We start from the raw sequence: 23,045 nt of genomic DNA on the forward strand, positions 1-23,045 counted from the left end.
CGGCTTCTATCAACTGGCATAGTAAACAACATGGATTTTATTAACATTGATTAAGTCAGGCCTTTAAGGTCCATGAAAGTAGTTAAGCTCATATCTAAATATTTTTTCCTCTCCAATCCTTAGTAGTTCTTCAGTATTTTGATTGTAAATATTACATTTCTCACCCCCATTAGGGAAAAAAAAAATGGTAGTCATCAAAAATGCTGGTTGGCAGGCTGAGCATATCTATGATCAAGATACGTTGAAGGGAAAATACTCTATATACTTGATTGTCTGAATTATATTCCATAAATTTTATTGATATTTCTGTTTAAAGAAGAAAGATTGTTATCAGTACTCTTTGTTCCTTGATAAATGTCAAGGTAAAACCTAACAAGAAAAAGCAATTGAGATATTGAGATATCTGTGGGATGTTTAAGTTCAGGGCTGGAATTTGCTTATGCAGGTGGCTCCAGAAGTAATGCCTCCTATTTATTGCCACTGAATCTACAACAGATACAAAGAGTACAATAACACTATTTGACAGAGCAAATTTGCAGCTAAAAAAGCACTATATTTCAACACAGTCACCACCATTACTTGAGCATTTTCTCCAGCAATGAACAAGAGCCTGAATACTGTGCTCATCATAACTTGCTCCAGCAAAGGTGACCCACTGTTGCTGTCACCACTGCTGAAAGACACCGCTTGCCACCTCACCACGCTCACATCTACTGTTTGGACTCCATAAATGTTCAGCAAGTGTCAATGAATGTCAATGGGTTCGATTTTTCCCGCACATGAAAGAATTCAGTGACACACCCCTGCTTCACATGCGCTTGCATGTCAGATGTCAGACCATCCTTCTGGTGCCATCTGTCACACGGCAGCTACAAGTAATGCAATATTGGCAGGACGGTTTGACTTCTACTGCCATATTAACAACATCTACCTCTGACGTCGTGGGCCAACACTACAAAACATGAGGCATTATTTTTGGAGCAGTCCTTGCACATATCAAACCTGAGTTTGCAGTGTGAACATCTTACACTGCAACAGGTCTGTGTATTTTATCTCTATAACTCATTAGCAACCATAATAATTAAAACAATTAAATGGTCAAGTTCACACACAATTGCTTTTAATCTCTGACAAGTCAAAATAAGTTATCTTGAAAGAAAGAAACAAACAATGGAGAAACCCAAAGACATCACAAGTACTAGCTCCCAATTTCCACAATCCACACCATCCCAAATAATTGCTTTTCACAATTAATCACAATGGAATCTGTGCAACAGGAAGAGAGAAAAATTGAAGGAAAGTCAGATTTGAAGGATGAATTTGGAGATCAGGTGTCCCAAAGCAGTCACCATATCTAATTATTAATAAGTTGAATTTATTCTTTCTGAACATCTGCATCACAATGTGCTTCACATACAGGGGTTATTTAGAATGCAAAGTGCAGCTTAACGCCATCAACTGGTGGAAATAGCACAATAAGCTCTTATTTACTGGCAGACAAAGCAAAGTTGATCATGCTACCCTACAAATTTGTACACAAAAACCAAAGAAACAGCATCAAAAATCCAACCTTGATGCAGCATTTATTGTCGTTGAATGGTCTGACCATTTCAGTGACAGAAACTAACAGAATGAAAGAACTTGAATTGAAAAACTGAACTCATCCATGAGATTTGGACAGACTGATAAGGGAAACTGTCCCAGATCTCTTGACTGGCTCTTGACCAAGAGGGAAAGCAGGACAGCTGCAGATGAAAGAGGGATCTTCAGCCTGAGTATATCAAGAATATTTCCTGACCTCTTACATTTTATGAGCTTTTCTAACTAGCACTGGTATCTTATAATAAATGTCATTTTATCTTAACATGATTTAATTTCCCCTCATAATCACATTAATAACAAGGGCAGCATTCAGGGCAGCAGCAAATCTGCAGACTGTGTCAAGTAAGCACTCTGAGAATTGTTCTACCTATCAAGCATACCTTCAACTTGGCTCAAACATAGCAGTGCTGCACACATCCATTTCAGCTTCGTGTGCCAGGCAGAGAGCTGGCAGCAGATGAATCACAGCAGTAGCAAGTGCCTGCCAGCAACTTGTTGCTATGAAGGGCTAACAGAGCCTAAGGTGCACACATCAGCTAACCACTGAATAATCAGCTCCATTCCTTATACCCACTGCTAGCAGGAGCTTGCAGGAGGTATCCTACTGAGTTGATGGTCAGAAAGTATCAAGATATTTGCAAGTTCTTGAAGGAGTGTATAAAAATGTATGAAATCATGCAGAATGAACATAAACACATTCAAATCAATTTAAAGTTAGTAATCAATAGGTCATAAAAAAAAATCACCTAAACTTCTGTGTTACTTAACAGATTTGGGAGAACCACTTCATAACAACTGTGAGAACACATTTAAGAACAAAGGCAGACCAAAAAAAAAAAAAAAAAAACCCACAAAAACACCTGTCCTGAGGAACTATTTAAGGATAAAATCCAAAACAAAGTGAAAATAGAAGGGCACAGAAGTCAATAAAAGTTTTACAGAAATCAATTGAAATAGAGCAAATCACAAAGAAACAGTTTTACTATACACGAGCAATTTATCACATCTGCATAAGCAAAGGTAATAGACCACTGAAAAGAAAACTTCATTCTGCCTCTGGCTCAATACAGACCCTCATATTTCATTCATATTTTAGATCTACTCATTTAGTTCTGAAGCAAAGTGGAACTACTCCCTTTGTTTGGAAAAGAAAAAAGGGGAATAAAACTTCTGATAAATTAAATTCTTCAAGTAGAATAGCCAATATCTCTTGCTACAAACCTATGAAGCTGAAGTTAAATCACAGTTCTGAAAACAACTAATCACTATTTTGAGTAAGACAAGGGAAATAACAGAGTAGTACCTTATTGAGTCTTACTCAATTCACAAAAGCTCCGACACAGGAACAGAGAGAAACTAAAGGGACTGAGCAAAGATATATTGAACATTATCAGAAATACATGTATCAGTGAGTAGAAGCAACAGAAACAAGGAAACCATAAAGATAACTTTTGAAGCCAAGTAACTAGAGGAGGGCCTGGACTGTGAGAACATGCTTTGTACAACACAGAGCACTACAGAGAAATGCATGTCCTGAAGGTTACTGTCTCCAAAGTTATACTAGCATAAAAATTTCAACACAAATCTGCACCTAAGAAAACCTACACTTCAGAGGCAAAGCTTATATTACTGCATATCCATTACATTGGCAAGACAGATGTACTGTCTTCATGTAATACAATCGTGCTGCTTTATACTGCAGTAGATAATCATAAAGATCACGTAGTCAAGTACTGACTCAGATACCCACGCCAACTTCCACTGAGTGGTGCCAACATATCCTTCCCCTGTCTTGGGTTGGGACCTTTTCGGTGGTTTGGGTGGTGTGCTTTTCTGGGTTTTGTTGTTGCTTTTAAAAAACCTCATATGTTAGTACCCCAGACCCTGCTGCACCAGTGAACACAGCATTAACAGCAGCACATAGTTTCCCCCATACACACCCTTTCAGCTCCCTCTTTCTTAAGTTGCCTCTGCTATGAAGAATATATGACCTACAGTTGGGATCAAACTCTTCCCCCCCCCACTATTTCACATTTCCATCAGTATTTTTTCCCTAGTGAGAAAGAAAGAGTTCTTGGAAAATACAAAGACTTTAGGGATAGTAAATGAGAAGAACTTGTTTGCTCCTAAAGTAAGCAGCCATTAAAGTGCAATAGATGTGCTTGAAAAAGAAAAATGAACACTATTCTAAAAAAGCTTTTAAGTAGCAATGATTAAATAAATAATACTTTTGAAAAAAGAAATTCTACTGTATAGGTCAGAGATCCATAGCATGCCATTTAAACTAGGGTTACAAGAAGCAGCAACAGTTAGCAATAATTAGCAGGAAATGGGAGTGAGAAGAAACAAGATCATCTTTTAAGAGCATCAAAAAAGAATATACAAAGAAATTTCTCTTTCACTTCTCATGTACCTGACATTTCCTATGCCTTTGGAGAGTTGATTTAAAAAAAAAAAAAAAAAAAAAAAAAGCCCAAAGCAAGCTTTCATACACAGAAGGAGTAATTGGAGTGATCCTGCTTTCTATGACTGCTAGTTGTTTTAGTAACTTCTAAAATCACAGATTAAATATCAGTTCACTGTTAGGTCTAAGTTTTCTCACTGAAGTTGCCTTTTAAAAATCCTATTTACAGTTAGCTTTCTGAGTTACACTTTCCCATGTGTTTCCCATATTTCAATTTCCCTCCCAAGAAAGAAATACTGGTTGATCAAGTTGCTTTCACCAGATGGAGGCCTCACTTTATTCTGCAGCTTCTATATGGGCACCTGCAGTTCATGCCCATGTGGAGAGGGGGACAAGTGAGTCACAAGAGAAAATATGGCTTGGTAATTTGTTTTAGCAAGTACAGCTTATTTGCTTGTAATTAAGAAGAGAGGACTTTTATAAGGGAACTGGCAAAGAACTTAGTTCTGCTTCTTACCTTAACAAAGTCCCCTTGAGGGACACATAAAGAGAACAGAATGAGATAAAAGAACGAGACAAGATGTGGGAAAACAGAACCAGAAAGAAATTGATATAGAGGGAAATAAAAGGAGGGTTGAAGGCAAAAACAAGTGGCAGTAGAAGAAAACATTCAAGGAGGAAAATATCAGAAATATGCAAAAATTTAAGGAAAAAACACAACAATATGGGAGAATAAGTTTAGCAGCAGAATAGACAAGGGCTTAGATTAGAATTCGTCTAGAAAGAGCAACAATGTAACAAGGAACTGCGTGATGCAGTAGAAGAATAAAAGAAAGTATACCAGGAGTAGTACCTGAAGAAACTATCATTTGCAGCAAGACTCCACATGTTCCCCTTATCCACTAAGGGTGGGAGTACATCACACTGGGAGAAGAGAACTCTGCCTCAGAGCCACCCAGAGCCCTCATAACACGGGAAAGTCTCCTGAAACATTTTTCATTTGTAACTGCTTAAGTAAGTAGGAATACTGCACAGAGTAGCTCATCTCAAGTTACAGGAGCACAGACTTCAGCTCCTGTTACTGACACAGCAGCACATCTGCCTCTAGTAATTCATATTCCCCACTTCTGACTCCCCTTCATTGCCATGCCCATTATTGTATTTCAAGTTACTCACCGTAATATAAACTACTTTTCCATGGAAAGTTTACAAGTGCTTTCAAGCAGGCAACCGTATCCCCTAAGCCTTCACCAGCAAGCCCTGTTACACCCTCACAGTCTTCCCAGCTGAGCTCAATCAGCCCCAATGGGTATCACCTGCTTGCTCTCACTCTCACTTTTCTTTCCTTTGCTCCTCTATTCCTGCTCCTTTCATCAAATTTTTCTCTTAGTATGCTGTTATATAGGAGATTAGAGCCCCAATCTTCACTGGAGTGCAATTGTACCAGAATTATAATAATAAATAGTTATGTGCTATCTCATTTCTGCAGTTATTTAACATAATTATTACCAGAGCAATACCATTATATGTCTATCTCCAGATGTTTTTCGGAGAAAATGAGAACAATAATGTGAAGCATGGCTTACCATTAAACAAAGTGAAAATATATTGTCAGGAAAGAATTACAGTAATGACAGGGACAGTTACAGCACAGCTCATCACATACACTAAAAAGATAATCCCTTTTACTTTGGATGTAGGAAAGCTGTGATTGCAGACAATTACTGGAATTATAAACAAAGTAGAAGAACCCTGATGTAAAAAAATGTGTTTAGTAACCTGGACAGCTACATATGACAGAAAGTTTGATTACATATACCTATACACATACACATATAAGGCTTCAAAGAAATATACGGATTTGTTCATGTAAATCTACTATACTCTTGTAAATTAAAGGAGCTAACTGACTTTTTTAATATTTTCCCAAGACAAAAGTCAATGTTAGAAGCCTATAAAGTTTTAACCACATTTTATAACAGCTAGGAATAAAAATGGCAAAGAAATAATGCTGGGGCTTTGCTTCCCAGGTTTGAAGTATCCAGAGAAACTGACTTCCTACTTTTTCCACACTGTGAGCTCAAAAATAAAATGAAAACTATTTTCTATTGATTGCTTAGGTTCAGAATCTATTTAAGCTTTAATCTTGATAAAAAGAAATGTAATTTCAAATGCCAGTATGACAGGAAGAAAAAAAAAAAAAGCTCAAATGATTTCACATTTGTAAAACAGTCATCCCATTGATTAAACAGTTCTGACTATTTACAGGTATTTTTTTTGTCTTTGTAGTAACACTGATAGCAAGGGCAGATATGCATATAACACATGCCAGATGTACTTAAACTGAACAAGGAAATATATTTGAATAGAAAAAGAATGAGGAAAACATAACTCTAAATGTCTCTGGATACAGAATGTTTACATACGCAACATGGCTGACACAATACAGCTGGCCACTGGTAGTGTTCTTCCGTCCTTTTGTGACCACATTTTTTTTTTTATATATATATATATATTTGCACACTGACACTGATATATTACTAGACATAGCACTTTTAAATTGGTTATCACATAAGCTATGCTTATTTCTTTGGTCACATCATTGCTTGCTTAACTACATTATGCATTTCCTAGGAAATTAATCATACTCAACTTGATAATACTACATTACACTCAAAAAAATCAACTTGAGTTGTTCTTCAAAGCCAATTTCATTGTAAAAAATTCCTCTGTGCATGTTTTTCAAAGTAGCTTCTGCAAACATTTCTTAAATCAATTTCAGTAAGTTTTCACTTACACTTAAATAGGTTTCAATATTTAATCTTTTGTATTCTGAGCTTCAGTAATGAAGAAGGATCAGGTCAGTGGCATTTATTCTGTTGCAGATCTGGAGAGTTTCCTAGGATTTTTCCCGTTTCTGTTTTCTAATCCAAAATGCCTATCTCCAAAGCTCTAAATTTGTACAAACTGAAAGAATTTACCTTTAAAGTATAAATACCTCTAGCAAAACAGTTAAGATGTTTACATTCAGTTTAAAACAGTTACGAAAAAAGGATATTTAATCTTATTTTAAAGGTTTAATGTTCACTGGTCACAACTACAGTAACATAACTATCTATCTATCAGGAAAACTTCTCCTTACAGTGAATTTCAATGCCAAAAACAGAGGTCTGCAGACCAACTATTACCTACCACTAAGCTGTTGATACAGAGATTTCTGAGTCTGAGAGTTGGCATAGTTGTCTACTGTATTAATAGCCTCTGTGCATTTGTATTTGGATCAAAAATGAAATAATACTATTTATTGAGGGCTCTGCTAACAGAGAAAATGAAGAATCAGTTTCAGAGACATGCTGTTACTATACAGAAATTATTCTCTTTGCATTCTTGCAAACTTTTTACTCATAAATTAATACAAAATTAATTTTGCTTTTAAGAACTTGTAAGCTGTTTTTGTATTAAAAAGACTGAAAAGAGATAAAATTAAAAAATGTAAACACATGATAAACACGTGAACAATTTGTGAAGTGAATTTAGAAAATTTAGATAACGTATGATTTTAGTAAATAAAATTATGTTAGTAAATTAGTAGTATCTGAACTTTAGGAATTTTTTTTGTCCTTCTAAAATGATTTGAAATTATACTGTATGCTTTGGAGGTGCTATGAAGGTAATTAGTGAAGGAAGTAATGCAAGGGTCATTTTCTTAAATACCATATTTGCATTTATTCAAAATGTAAATAATTCTTTTTAAATTCTGTAACTACCCATATGCAAATTGAAACTGCCTTGATAGTTGTAAATGTTTTCCTGCAAAATGTCTTGCTGAAACTCAGATGAATAATTTTTATCTGAAACTAAGAATTCTTCTTGCTCTCACAATCTTTTTCTTACTCTTCTGTAATTTTTACTGAATATTGGGAGAAAAGAATGAATTAATATTGCCAGTGTCTCCTATGAGGAGAAGTATGATTAAGTATAATAATTTATAAATATTACCATAGTCTATATTCTTTGGTGTAAGTTGTTTGAAGTAATGCTTGCTGAACATTCTCTTGTACAAATTCCTCCTCTAATCCAAATGGTACCATTTTACTACACGCTCATCACCTTTTGAACTAAGCATCTTTGTTCAAGGCACTCTATTTATCATTCCCAGAAGGTATGAAAAGCTAGATTAAATGCATTCTACCTCTTCATTTTTAAATGGCTTAATTATTAACTTGAAAGGAACTTTTATGTTCAAAGACTCTGAAAGTTTGTAAGGAGTCTTTCTAGTGAACATCAGCTTCTTAAAAACAGAGGTCAAGTCTGAAGAGTCATTCAATTTATCTAGTCCTAGACTCAGACACAACACATCAACTAACTACAACAACATCAAGTAGGTTATCAGGTACTTGGCCCAGTATTGCTGTCAAAAAAGTAAAAAGGATTCTGATAAGCTGAAAAAAAAAAATTGCTTCTTTGCTCATCATGTGAACAGAAATGCACATGCTCAGAAGCACTAAGTAGCAGCTTTGATATCAAGATTTTGAAGCAATAGATTGATTCATCTAGGGGAAGGCCAAATAAGAAGACTAGGTACATAGAAATCTACTCAAGAGTTAGGATTCCAGTAGCCAGCAGAATGACTCATCCACCTTGGCATAGATTAAATGAGATCTATCACAAGGAGGCCACCAGAGTGGCCATCACTCTGTTCAGTCCTGTGTTACAGAAATAACACAAAACCAAAGTGCAGTGTAGTCTTTACATTCAGACTAAAGGTACTGAAGATGTATAGGCATACATAAGCCCTGAGTTTAAATAACCATCCATACATATGACATCTGGTAAGGACATCTTTTTTGTTTATAACTGATGATGAGTGCATACAATCCATTTTAGTGCAAAGATCAAAGAGGATGACTTAAACCAATAGCAAACATATTTAAGATAGAAAATTTATCCTGATTTTTTAACTTTCTGAAAATGCTTATCTTTGCACCTCAGGTAAGGAAGCAACTGAGGGAAACAAGCCTCTTACCCTGAGCACATAAGCTAACATTCAAAGATGCAATGAAAATAATACCATTAATTTTTATGTTTATTCACTTTGGTGGTAGAATTTCCAGTCAAAATTAGCTCATTTAGTACTGGGCTGGGCTACTGCAGTTCAGTTCAGATACATCCATCACTCTGAATCACAGAATCACAGAATTGCAGGTGTTGGAAGGGACCTCAAGAAATCATCGAGTCCAACTTCCCTACTAAAGTAGCCTCCCTACAACAGGTCACACGTGGAGTCAGATGGGTCTTGAATATTTCTATAGAAGGAGACTCAACAACTCCTCTGTGCAGCTGTTCCAGTGCTCCATCACCCTTGCGGTAAAGAAGCTCTTCTGCATGTTTGTATGGAACTTCCTATATTCAAGCTTTAGGCCATTGCTCCTTGTACCATCACTACACATCACTGAAAAGAGCCTGGCCTCAACCTTTTGCCTCCCATCTCCCTTTAGATATTTGTAAACATTAGTCAGATCCCTCTCAGTCTTCTTTTCCCCAGGCTGAACAGTCCCAGGTTACTCAGCTTTTCCTCATACAAGAGATGCTCCAGGCCCTATGTCATCATTGCCCTCCACTGGAAGGATGATATATCAGAATCTGCTAGCAAAACCACTGAAAGAGAGGAGAAAAGACCTATCTACTACACTACATTTTCTAAATAACAGAAGTGTATGTTCTGTGCATTCCAAGTACAGACTTTGCTCTAAATCACTGATGATATCGCATAAGAAAAAAATGGCATCTTTTTCTCCGAGATATCTGCAAACTCAAAGATTTGAAATTATTGCTAGAAAGGGGTACAAATGCAAAAATATTTTCATTATTTTTCTTATGCTCATAAATGTATATCTGATTCTCTGACTACTTCAGGAAATTGTGATATTTCTTTACCATTTCAAAAGGTACATGTGTTTTCACATTTGTTTAGAGGCACATACATAATCCACATGCATCTGAATATTTCCATTTTGTTATTTTTTCCTACTACTTTAAGATGTAGGGAAATCAAAAGACATAATTATGTCTGTTACTTCAGAAATTGTGTTTCTATCTTTCTTATGAGTGGTATTATATGAAAGAAATAAGGAAATGTATATGAAGATGGAAGGGGAAGAGATAAAAAAGAGTAACAAAAAGAAAAGCAAAACAAAATAAAACAAAACAAAGATCGTAGAGAAGAGAACAAGTTAAGAAAGCAAAAAGAAATAAAAGCATAGGTACATAAGATATGAAATAAAAAAAAAATGGGTTAGAATGAACTGGAAATATTCCGAATTGATTAAATAAAGAAAAAATGAAAATAAAATATGAACCTATAGAATAGGAATGGTGAGTGGCAGGAATTAGCCTAAATGAAATTTGTAGAAATGAAAAGGGAAAAGTAAGATTAGAAGAAGTAAAATTAGGACAACTTGTCTGAAGCTGATCTTGGAAATAATTGCCAGAAATCTTTTGGTGCTTCCACCCGTAACTTTCAGTTATTCTCCTTTGATAGTTTTCCACAAATTGAACAGACGATACAGTATTTCAAAAGCCAATAAAGTACTATATGGCCAGAAATAAGCTATCCTAACTAGTGCAAGAAATGCTAAAGCAATTACAATAATGACTCATCATTAAAATTATTCTTCTCTACTAAAGTGGTCATAGCTGCAAACAGCTTATGATTATCTGAAAGTAGCCAGTCTTCAAAAGAAAGGGCAAAAGTATTCCTGTTGAAGAAGTCAATTGAATGCTCATTGTGCCTTTTACCATTACCCTTCTCCTACCTCAGAAGGGTTATTTCCTCCTTTGTCACTTCATTTATATTCTATGGTATAAGGTTCATTGATTACAATCAGGAGAAAAACTTACAATGAAGTGAATTATAACTTCTATTCACAAAGGCCTCTAGACTTGCAGTAAAAGTTGCAGATAATATCCCTAAGGCTTCTGAGATACAGCATGGCAGAAAATTGCTTCATATTGCTTAATTTGGAAACATTAACATAATGGAAGACAATCAATAGGCTCTAATAATTACAGCAAAACCACAAAATTCCCAAAAGTAAACATGTGCTTTATGTGGTATACAAATTGCTATCCTGTAAAATGCATAATTACATTCTCTGTGAAGCTATTCATCAGAAAGCACAACTATCTCGTATACTCCAGAGAGTATTTCAAAACTTCCTTCTGTAATCCTAGCAGTATCAGTTAAAACAAGGTCTAAGAGCAAACAATAGCAAACAGGAGCCGAGACAGTTACCTCTTCATGTATTTGAATGAAACAACCATCATGGGAATAGAATTCCTAAACCTGCTTCTATCTGTAACACACAGAAGCAGAAAAACAATTTTTGAAGAAACATTTGGGCTTTACAACAGGAATTCCCTCAGCAGCTAGCACTGATGGCTTGCAGAGAAGTCTCCCAAGTGAAGTGATGGCTCCTGCGCTGTTAAACACCAGTGAAACATCTAGAAATACCTTTCTGGGAACAGGATTCCAATGTCAGAGATCAGTAATAAACGATCCATTTTGTTTCTCTCAGTATAAAGTCTTTCCTTCTCTCATATTCTTCTCACAGGCACTGAGGACACTCTTAGTGGTTTTATGTACTATGAACTTTTACTTTGTTATAAAAATACTGCTGGTATAGCCTAGTGACAATAAAAGAATTACTTACCGCAGTATCCCTAATTATGATGAATTGCAGTTCATCAAAAGTTACAATGGAGCTAAAAATAGAGTGCTATGTTTTATCCTAAACATGTGAGCTGAATTCAGAAGCCCTTTGGTACTTAAATGTAGAAGAATGGCAAGATTCAGGGTAGAGAGGAATAAGAAAAAAACTAGGATTTGGGCTTAAAAACGTATAATGCAGAAATGTTTCTTCCAGTCTGGCATGAAACCCTCCGAACACATAAGACTACTTACAGGTTAATTTTTGTTTTGTTTTGTTCTGTTCTGTTTTTTTTTTTTTTTTTTTTTTTTGCATAACCAGGATCCAAATATTAGTGGGAGGCTTTCTCCCAGTACAGTATGTAATGTAGCTGCTAATAATGTTGATCTGTGATTTATTCAATTGTCTGCCTTATTGGCAAGAAGTCCTGTGTGGTCCTGTGAGCTATCACAGCGCAGATAGGTTTTCAGATGCTAAGTAGACTTTCTTTAAAGTATATATAAGTTAAAGTACCAATGAATATGCATTCTCAATATTAAAACCAATCAAACAGTCCATAGCTTACAGTCATTTGATCTGATGACAACTTTCCTTGGGATTGCTCAGTCTGTGCAACCCTAAATGCTGTCTTGCTCTCAAAAGAAATTATCACTCTTACTGAGACCATGTAAAAGCATATATGCATGTGGGCTACTTGAATTCAAGCCATTTCTTAATCCCAACATTCTCATCCTTGAAATTGTGAAATGACTTCAAAAATATGCTTATTTTTGAAAAAGGTAAAAATGAAGTTCCAACCCTTACCACCTATAAAGAGGATTGGTTGGGAACTTTAGGTTTGCAATTTGAACTAAATTTAAACTAAAAATTGCAGAAGAATATCTGTCTGTCTGTCTGTCTGTCTATCTGTCTGTCTATCTATCTATCTATCTATCTATCTATCTATCACACTAATGAAAGGAGAAACAAAATTAGGTCAATCACTACTGGAGGGCAGTCAGCTGTCTTTTCTAGGCTGCTAATAAATTCTGAAACTAGCTGTGGTTCCTGGATATGGTTCCAAATATACGCAGTGGTCTTTAAGAATGACATGCTGTTTTCGAACAAACTGGTTCATGGGCCCTACTCATACTTCCTGTTGTAATTGGAGGGAATATGTAATCCCAAACTTGTACAAAATGTTTTTAAAATGGAAAAAAGTTATGCAGTCATAAACATACTCAACATCTCATACCATAATAATAAAATGCAAACTCATGTAGTCGTTAATTTTATGCTCACTGGAGTGCAGCTAAGTGTTGCAATGCATTCAAGTGTAATCATGATGTTAACAAAAGAAGAGAACTATTTAGTGAAAGATAGATGACAGTTCTCACCTGATAAATCAGCAAGGAAAAGCAACCATCCAGTTTTTGACCTGTTCTAATACACTGACAGTACTTAAGACTTCAGAGAGAGACGATGAGTACAGCTAGAAAAATGCCTAATTTTTTGCTCTGTATGGCTTTTCTGACCAAAACATTCTACCAAAGACCACTGGAATTTTACTGACTCTGGTCATAATACCCTTTTCTTCTTCTTTTCACCGCCTTTCATCACTACACAATGTATTCCTGTAAACTATAACAGTAATAACAGCAACAAACAACAGTAATATTTAGCTTTTATATACCCTGCTGTTCTTACTGTTGTGAAATTTCATTTTAACTCAACAGGAGTTTTGTCTGAGTAAGCATTATACAATTCTATCCTTGATTTATGAAGAACAATTCACCACAGCATCTAGATGCTATTTCTAAAAATTAAAAATAGATTCCACAAAGCTATTTACAATGAATGCTGTTTAACAGACCTACTACTATCACTAAGAATATATTGGTAATCTTGGAGCTGATGGCAGCAGGAGCATTTGATTTTTCATCTTTTATGATTAACCTCAGCAGGGAATATTTTTCCTTTTTTCCTGGATATGTCTATTTTACAGACTCCCCATAAGTTAACAAGACTGTTATTGAAGAGAGATCTCCATAGGTTTGTTCTTCAAAGCACAGTAAAACTTGATTTAATCACAGCTTCAAAATATCATACAATAAAACTAATTTAATTACACTTAGCAATGGCCACTAGTCTCATTAAAATGCTAATGAGGCTTATAATTATTAAATTGCTTAATGATTGTTAATAGAAATAAATGACAAAATAAAGCTCAAGCAGAAAGTCAGAATGCCCTCAGGTAATTTTTCTAAGTGGCAGTTTCTCATGACATAGTTACTTTGCAGTATTTAGAAAAATGAGGCAGATTAAAGATTGAGATAATAGGAAATAAAAAAGAAGAATGCAGCTGGATATGTAGCCAATCAATAGTCTCCTCTTAAAATGTTTAAATATAGCTAATATAAACTTTCCTTTGCTGGCATCCTCTAGAATATTTGTTTTCATATCTTGTGCCAAATACGGAAAAAAATAGAATGTATATCTAAAACTCTCTCAAAGAAATCCAATTAGTGAGAAATATTTTACTGACAGTATTGCTAAAGTAGTGTAATAATATTAGCATCAGTATGAATATGGCTATAATGGAGAATAAAAAATGGGACCTTGTTAATAGTCAGATAGAGCTAAGGATTACACTATTATTTAAATAAATCGTAATGGATACACATACTGATAATAAGACCTATTCCCACAGTAAAAAAGAAAAAGGAGCTTGGTTGCTGAATTACGAGAAAAGTAGAGCTGCAACCTTTGTGTCTTCCTTATAGCTAATCACATTTATAGAAAAATCACAAGCATGATGTTTCTTCAAGGTAAAACATTAATGGAGACAAACAGATTGTGAGAAAACTTATGCTACGGTCTAAGGTGAAAAGGAGATAGTGTATTTCTAAAATGATGAAGAATGAAAATAATTGAAGTCAAAAGAAGCATTTGCAGAAACAATTGGTGACATATTCAAACGATGCTGTTCATGTCCTAAATGAAAACATTATTTCAAAACAAGCTGTTCCTGTTTGGGTAAATGTAATGTAATATAATCCCCACATCTGCACAGCTATTCAGTGGTTCTTGGAATATAAGGCAACAAATGTAATGTGAACTGCTCTGACTCCAGAACACACAGGAGCACTGAGCCAGGCTGCAGTAACTCACTATATCGGCAGTGAGGAATACCTAGCACTCTTATTTACTGGAGTTTCAAAGACAGCAAGGGAACTTCCCCAGAAGCTTGTAAATAGTGACAAGTATGGGTAAGAAAAAAGGCCAATGCAAATTAAGTCCAAATAACCTCGATTGCTTGTTGGGTCTTTAAGGATGGCTATACAGACAAAAATATCCATTGGATAACCTTATTCATAAAAACTTTCTTTGTTTAAAATTTCTTATCTGAAAGAGTGGTCAGATGATGGAACAGGCTGCCCAAGGAGGTGGTGGAGTAACCTTCTCTGAAGGTGCTCAAGAATGTTTGGATGTTGTACCAAGGGACATGGTTTAGTGTGGAAATATTGGTGGTAGGTGGACAGTTGGACTACATGATGTCAGAGATCTCTTCCAATCTTGGTGATTCTCTGACCCTATGATTCTCTTTTACCCTCCAGTATGATATATTGGGTCAAAAGAATGCCATGTTTAGGGCATCTTGCAAACATGCACTTTATTCACAAATAAAAAAATAAAGTAGGACATACCTAGCAAACTCTCCAAAAAATGAAGCCAAATGGTACGTATTTGAAATTTCTGTGTAAACATACTGTTAAATAACCTAGCCTAGCTTCCTTTCCAACTTAACATGTCGACACCATGGCTCCAAGGTCATACTATGAAATTTTATGGGTCTGATTGTTACAGCCCGAAGGGTTTCTAACAGAAGGAACCATAAGCACTAGAATGGCTAGCATTTGGCTTTTCTGGGAGTCAGGCCTCATTAAGGAGCAACATATTGTTTCACAGCTTTAAAATATGTGAAAAACGTGAAAGTAAACATCTGCACAATACCAGGAAAGATAAGACAAAGGATTCTTGACAGGTTCCCTTCAACTTACTGACAGATGAATATGTTTCTCTGAGTGTTTTGATTGTTTTATTTGAGAAATATGCCATTCAATTACACTGCTAAATGTCTTAGGACATGTTTGGATTTTAGTAATCAGGTATTGACACACAGCCTTTAATTATATTGATTATGTAGTGACTCATAAAAGTTATCTGGGAATGCTTTGTGGCTTACCTTAAGTCAACGTAAAAATTTCAGAACACATAAGAATAATCATACTTGCACTGCATCTATTTCTTGCATGTTTAATTTTTTTCATAGGTCTTTAACAGTTTTAATAGTTCATTAACGGTGGCTATTATTATATTTCTGAACTACTGAAATACAAACGTAAGGATTTCCCAGAATCCATTTTGATTATGCTAGAATAGAGTTTAAATGATTATTTTAAAGTAAAGTATTAGTTAATGAAGACTTCTCCAGGATATCCTAATGGACTTGGAATAATTCACTCACTAACTTCATTCATTTGTAGCAATCCACCACCAGAATTGCTGTGCTCTCCAATTAAACAATTCATCTGCAGAGAAAATCCATATAAACAGATTTCTTCATTTGGCTAGAAGTTATCAGTAGCTTTCAGATAGTTGGAATTTTGCTCAAGGAAAATGGAAGGAACAGTTTGGTGCACATCACAAAAAGTACATTGCAATAAATTAAATAAACTTACATGTTGGCAACTGCCCAAACAAAAACTGAAGCTTGGCAAGTAATGCTTTCTGCCTGGCTCACAACAGAATGGAGGAGGAATCAGACAGTTGTAAGGTCACCTTTTTTAAAAATTTCAGATGTTAATGTGCTATCTCTTATAGTTTCAGAAACTGGGGAAAAAAAAGATCTAAGTTGGAAATTAAAAAAATAAATGAACAGGGCATTACTGAAGTAATATGGGAGTAATGAAAATGGATAACCAGGAAACATGTGGGAAGCAAAAAGAAGGATCTGTGTGAGACCTGCCTAAGGAAAAAATATATATATTTACAGTACAATATAGTAATAGAAATGTTGGTATCTAATGAAGTTAAGAGAACAAGAATTGAGTTTTAGAGAAGGCAGCATGAGAAATCCAGATTATGGATATTATATTGAACGCTCAGAACCACCTCAGGAACTGAAGAAGTTTTTCCCACCTAGCTTCTAAAAGAACATAGGTTATTAAAACCACATGATAGAAGTTAAGAGACTCAGCAGGTATTTGCATGATGATAGAATTGGTCCAAAAATAGACTGATGACTTCTGTTTCTGCAGGATGAAATCAGGGTGAGAAATGAGAAGGAAGCTGGGGCTAAGAGTGTCCAGAGTGGAATGAGCAAGACAGCACGGCTTGAGAAAAAGGGTATTTAAAATGAAAAGGAAAATTACATAAAATTTAATTAGGTCGAATAAAACATACAAGAACTAGGAAACTATGTTGGTTTTATAAATTCAGACTGTGATTAGGTTACTCCTTAAGTATAAAACAAAACAAAACAACAACAACAACAAAAAAGCCCAAGGTGATGGCAAGAATGGATAATTTCATAGAAAGGTTTTGAAAGATGCATCATTCTGACGTGCTGATTCCTAAGAAAGCTTTCATTAAATAAACTTATATTTAATCTAGTGGCATGACTTTAAGTAATCAAAACACTTGCTTTCAGGATTTCTCAAGAAACAATTTATGTATAAAATCACCTCACTTATTCTAAATTCTGTCTTATGGGACATTTATCTGATTTCAGAGATCTCCTCCAAGAGCCCTGGAGAATGCAGGACAGGTCCTCTCTATGGTGGGAAGAGATGGATACATAATGATTTAATTTTAAAAATAGATCCAGCAAAACTGAGTGGTTATAGATTGGCAAGTAATTACATTCTGAGTAAAATATGCAGGTAAATCACATTCACTTATGTGCAGAAAGCTTGTATAGTAATTATGACTCATCTAAAATCCTATTTAAAGCATTTGTTTTAAATCTTAGATGAGGCTTAAGTGATGCACATTCCTTTTCATTCCCAAAGTGTAGTCCTTTGGAGAGGAGCCAATTTTATTTTAAGAAAAGCTAAAGGAGTGAACAACAACAACAACAGAAACTGTTGCATATTATTATCAACAAGTACATAAAAGAATTCCTACTCTGCATTTGTTTGGGTAAAAATAAAAAAATAAAATAAAATAAAAGATATGAGATATTAATACTTTAAGATAAAGAAACTAAACACTGTAAATATTTGTGAAAGACCATAGATACCAGTCACTGCAGATCCCATGAAGACAGGAGATTCCAAGTAAATAGAATTCATGGATTCCAAGTAAACTGGAAGCTACTGAGATTCCAACATTTACAGCACCAAATGTACATTTTTAGATACCCGCTTCTTCTACATGTTGCTTAAAATACTAGAGTAGGATTAGGTTTATTCCTATTTGAAATAAGAAAATGGAAAAGTTAAGACAAATAGGAAAAGGAAGAAATAATGAGATTGTAAGTGAATGAACACACTTGTTTTTTTTTTATTTTTTTGGTTTGTTTGTTTTTATTTTTTTTTTTTGTCTGACATAATTCTTATTATCAGTATTTTTTTTTTTTTATACGCAACTACAGAGGAATTTATGAATGAATGTTCAGTACACATTCTGCACTTTGCCACATTCTGTGGGGAAAAAAAAAAAAAAAAAGTATTAAACTGAAGAGTAGATCCAGAAAAAAACATCAAAAGATTTTGTTTAAGCTGCCCAGTTATGAATGCCTTTTACCCAGTAGCATACTCTTTCCTTGTAAATTGTGAAACCAAACCCTATTTTGCCAAGAACATAGACCAGTATGGAGCAAAAATACCTGGTTGAATTATGTTATTATTCCTTTTATATGACAAGGCAAAGCATAAGGGTAAAGGAAGACTGTGAAGTATGAGAAAGCAATAAGAAACTATTAATATATATTATTCTAGTCTGTGCTTTTGAGACATCAGCAGTCTAATTATTGTCACATAAACAGTAGTGTGGATATAGGAGAGCTGTCCCATGCAAAAAAGTACAAAAGTGCTGTTTTGAAAATGTAACAAGAAGGTGATGGAAGCTGGCATCAGAACATAATGTACCTTTTCTGTCACTCTACAGAGCATGAATATGCTTCTCTAGTGTGCCACAGATCCTTCAGTTCTCATTGGCTCAATTAGTTACTGCGGCATGCCATCATACTGCTTCAGCCTGAAAGCAGCATGCCTGCATTATTGTATTTTGGCTTACAAATCCTTTTTCATTCCTCAGAACATGAGTGCTTTCACTTTTGATCTAAATTGTTGCTGCTTGAAAGCCCTGCCTACTCAGTCACTGTACTCCCTATCGCTTTCAGTACTGAGCTTAGTTTCCAGCTCACTTGGAATTTACTCGCAGCAGATATTCATAAGGTCCATTTCCTGCAATTGTAAATCAGTCTTCCAGTCTTGCCCCAGCTTGCAACCAAGCTGTAACTTGCATTTATGCAGTCCTTTATCAGAATATTCTTGACAGTCTTGCTCAGAATGACTGTTAGTCAGTAATCTGAGAATCAGGGATGAATGTGTCAGACACAAGCAGCATTCCCTAATTGCAGCTGAGAAAGAAAACGTATTTGCAATTAGGCATTACTAGTTGGATAAGGTGTGGCTGTAGTGGGGAAACAAACAGTGTAAGGCATCTCCTCAGACAATTCTGATACCAAATCACACCTTAGGTATAGCCAAGCTTTTATGCTTCCATGTCTTCTGCTGAAATACTAGTTCAGCCCTTCATATCCGTTATAACCAAAACTTATATTCTCCACAAGGAGGCTTTATGCCTTAACTATGCTTAAAATACGCCTGTTTTCTATCGTTCGCATCAGTTCAATACTTATTTAACTGCAGAAATTCCTCTTTTCTAGGTACACAAAATTGCACTCCATACAACTAAGTATTCTCAAATACATTATTCTTTAGATAGAATCATAGAATTGTTGGAAGGGACCCTTAAATGCCACCTGGTCCGACTCCAATGCAATGAACAGGGACCCCTATAGCTCCATCAGCTGCTCAGTGCCCTGTTCCAGCCTGAACTTGAGTGTCTCCAGGAACAGGGCATCCATCACCCCTCTGGGCAACCTGTGCTTTTTTTTTTTTTTTTTTTTTTTTTTTTTTTTTTTTTTTTTTTTTTTAAGTTTTCAACCATTTTCCCTCATCCTGTCACAACAGACCCAGCTTAAAATCATTCACGTATCCCTGTATGTCATGTTGAACCTGGTCCTTAACAAGGAAGATTCTCACATCTGGGTGACAGAAGTTACACAGATAACCTGTCTGTGATGAGAAAGTTCTGACACAAAATGTCTGCTGAAAGCTGACAGAACATGTCTGCATGTCTGGGAACTTAGCCTATCAACAAAGGATATCCTTGAAGTGTGGCTGCGAGGCATCCTGAAGATTGCCTTGATAAAGGCAAAACAAGAACCTAAGGAACAATTTATTGCCTGAGAAAGTGGAAAGTGATGTGAGAAATAAAAGTTCTGTTTGAAGAAAATAAATGAGAACAAGAAACATTGTAATTCACTGACCATCTCAGAAGTAGGATAGAATCTAACAGTTGGCATTTGGTTACCTGTGGTGGTGTCCTACACCGCTTTAGTCTCACTGATATTTTTATTCCACATTGAGCATCTTTCTCTTAGAAGCATCCTGTGCTGGATGTGCTCCCTTCTTTCTGTTACTTGAAGTAGGCTTTCTAGAAGCTTTGCTAGACCACTGAGTTAACTCTGTGACAGTATGATGCTGACTCCTCCACTCTATAGTGCTCCACACACTATGGCACGGGTCACCAGAATAAGACTCAGTTCCTCACTTTGTCCCCTTCTGGGACTGGTTTTAGATCCCTGGTGTGGTGGTCGGTTGTTCTCCCTCTCTCTTCCTCTCTGAGTTTGGTTTCTTAACTTAATTAGATGCCTCTTAAGGTCAGTATGACATTGGCCAGTCCTTCTGGGATTGGTTTGATGTGTTTTGTGCTGGTGATTTTATGAATATAGATATATATATATATGTTTAGTCTTAGTGTGTATGGTTGTGTACTTTTTCCTTCACATATAGCTGTGATGAATATAGTCTTAATAAGAGTACCTGTGATGTCATCTGTTACATTACTGTTATTCATAGTAAGTCAATTAACGGTCATAATATTACTGCTAAGTTTGCTGAACCTGTAATTATTCCCCAACCACATCTGCTACTGTATTACTAGTTTCTTACCTCAAATTGCCTTTCTACTGTCTCTAATTGCTGCTACTACTAATTCATACTATACCTATAGTATCTGTTACATATATTCTTGCTTCTGTGTAATATCTGTATTAGTTTTTTATACATATATATACATATATTCATCCTTTTGATCATAGTATTACTAGTAGTGACTCATGCTACTCTGTAATAAATATAAATGTTTTGTAAACATGCCTCCATGCCCTTGAGAATTAGATAATCCTACAGACTCACTGCTACTATCTCTACACAGTTTCAGGTGAGGTAGCCCCCAGCATACATAGTCTTGACATTGGGCTATTACCAAATGTTACTATCTTGCTTCTATCTTGCTATCTTGTTACCTCGGTGTCACAATCCTTCATGAAAACAGTGACCGACCACCTGAGTCTTAGAAACTGGTTAAATACTCCTCAGTGCAGGATGGCACTCAAGTGTTGTTTTGCCCTTGATTTTGCTCAAATTTTTAGCTGTATTACAGTTACCCTAACTTCTATGTTAATTTTATATCAGCAGACACTTGCATTATGATGCGTCACAGCACTAAATGCTTTGTTGAAGATCAGATTGATAAGATCAATCCATTTTCTCTCATCTAAAAACTGGCTCCAATAAATGTTGTGTACACAAATGTGTGCATAATTTCATTTTACTGCAGGTTATTGATGGGTCTCCAGGTCTAAAACCAGATATAGCTTAAAGCATTATTCTTTTTCATTTTAAAACTGTGTTTCATGTGTCTCACAGTTCAGTAGTTTTATGGCACTATATAAACCAATACAACTGGTTAATATCATAGAATGCAGTAATGAAAAACATGCAAGTGCAATTTCATGCATCTGTGTGTATATATTTATATTTTATGATTCATATTTTAACATTCATGGATCTTTTAGGATATCCAAAGAAACGACGCTTATTTTAAAAGTTGCTGCAATACATATAAAATCTTGCCTGTAGCATTAACATGCTGAAAACTATGATGAGAGCAGAGAAGATGGGATTTACTCATCTAGCTTAAAGAAAGAATTTGAACAAAAACAATACATAACAAAATCTGACTCAAAATTGCAAGCTTCTGTAAAACAACGTGCAGATTGCAAGGCAGAAATTTCTTCTTCACTGGTGCTATATCCATGTTCACAAATTCTTATGAATTGTAGCTTTTTTTTACTCAGAACAACTATATATGAAAAAGCTTTAACTAGATTGCAGGCATGAAGCTATTACCTAATACTATGGAATACATTAATTTTTACCAATATATCTTGAATATACCATAGTCAAATGAGACAATAACATTTGAAAAAGATACATCTGAACTTTTCAATATCTTCAAATAAAGCATTTTAACTTCAGCTCTTATTGTTACTTCTGTTCAAATATTTCATTCAGTACCTCAGCAGACATAGGCATGGATTCAAGCAGTGAATGTCAATTTAATATGCAGCAATTTGAGGAATCACTATAGCAGTAAGCCATTTGCCATGTTTTTGCTGCTTCTGATGTGACTAAGGAAAAAGAATTATTTCTTTTAACACTGTTTTATCTTCTTCCTTTTCTAAATTTAAGCTCAGCTTTAGGGCATAGCAGAAATAAAAACAGTGCTATGGTCCTCATTCACCAATGTATCAAAACACAGTTTTATGTGAGTGGTTCCATTCAAGTCCACGATTTTATACCAACGTTTGAGAAGAAGAAATAGATAAGTGTATATTTCTGTATAAGTCAGCATCTTCTGCCAATTAAGTTGTGAATCTTTTCTAAACATCGCTCCTATAAAAAAACAAACAATACGGTTTTGTTTTGTTTTGTTTTGTTTTTTTTTAATCTTGTAGGAGGGAGAGGAGAGAATCTGAAAATTGCTGTGGAATAAGCACTAAATCACTATTATGTGTGACTCTATGGAATGTGATCAATTTCCTGATATCTCCGCACCAGTTTCAGAATAATAATAATAAAAATCCCTATTTCCATAGGCCCTGAAAAAAGGTCTATATATCCATAGTTTCAAAGGGAAACTAATTTTCA

At 35.2% G+C, this 23,045-nt stretch overlaps 1 protein-coding gene across 5 annotated transcripts in view; it reads right to left on the reverse strand.

Annotated features, from left to right (window-relative positions):
• TENM3 (teneurin transmembrane protein 3) overlaps positions 1–23,045 on the reverse strand; it is a 1,287,844-nt gene that overhangs the window by 957,453 nt on the left and 307,346 nt on the right. The gene's annotated exons all lie outside the window — the stretch shown is intronic.

The sequence above is a fragment of the Gallus gallus genome, chromosome 4, assembly GCF_016699485.2.
Source record: "Gallus gallus isolate bGalGal1 chromosome 4, bGalGal1.mat.broiler.GRCg7b, whole genome shotgun sequence".
Classification (NCBI taxonomy): domain Eukaryota; kingdom Metazoa; phylum Chordata; class Aves; order Galliformes; family Phasianidae; genus Gallus; species Gallus gallus.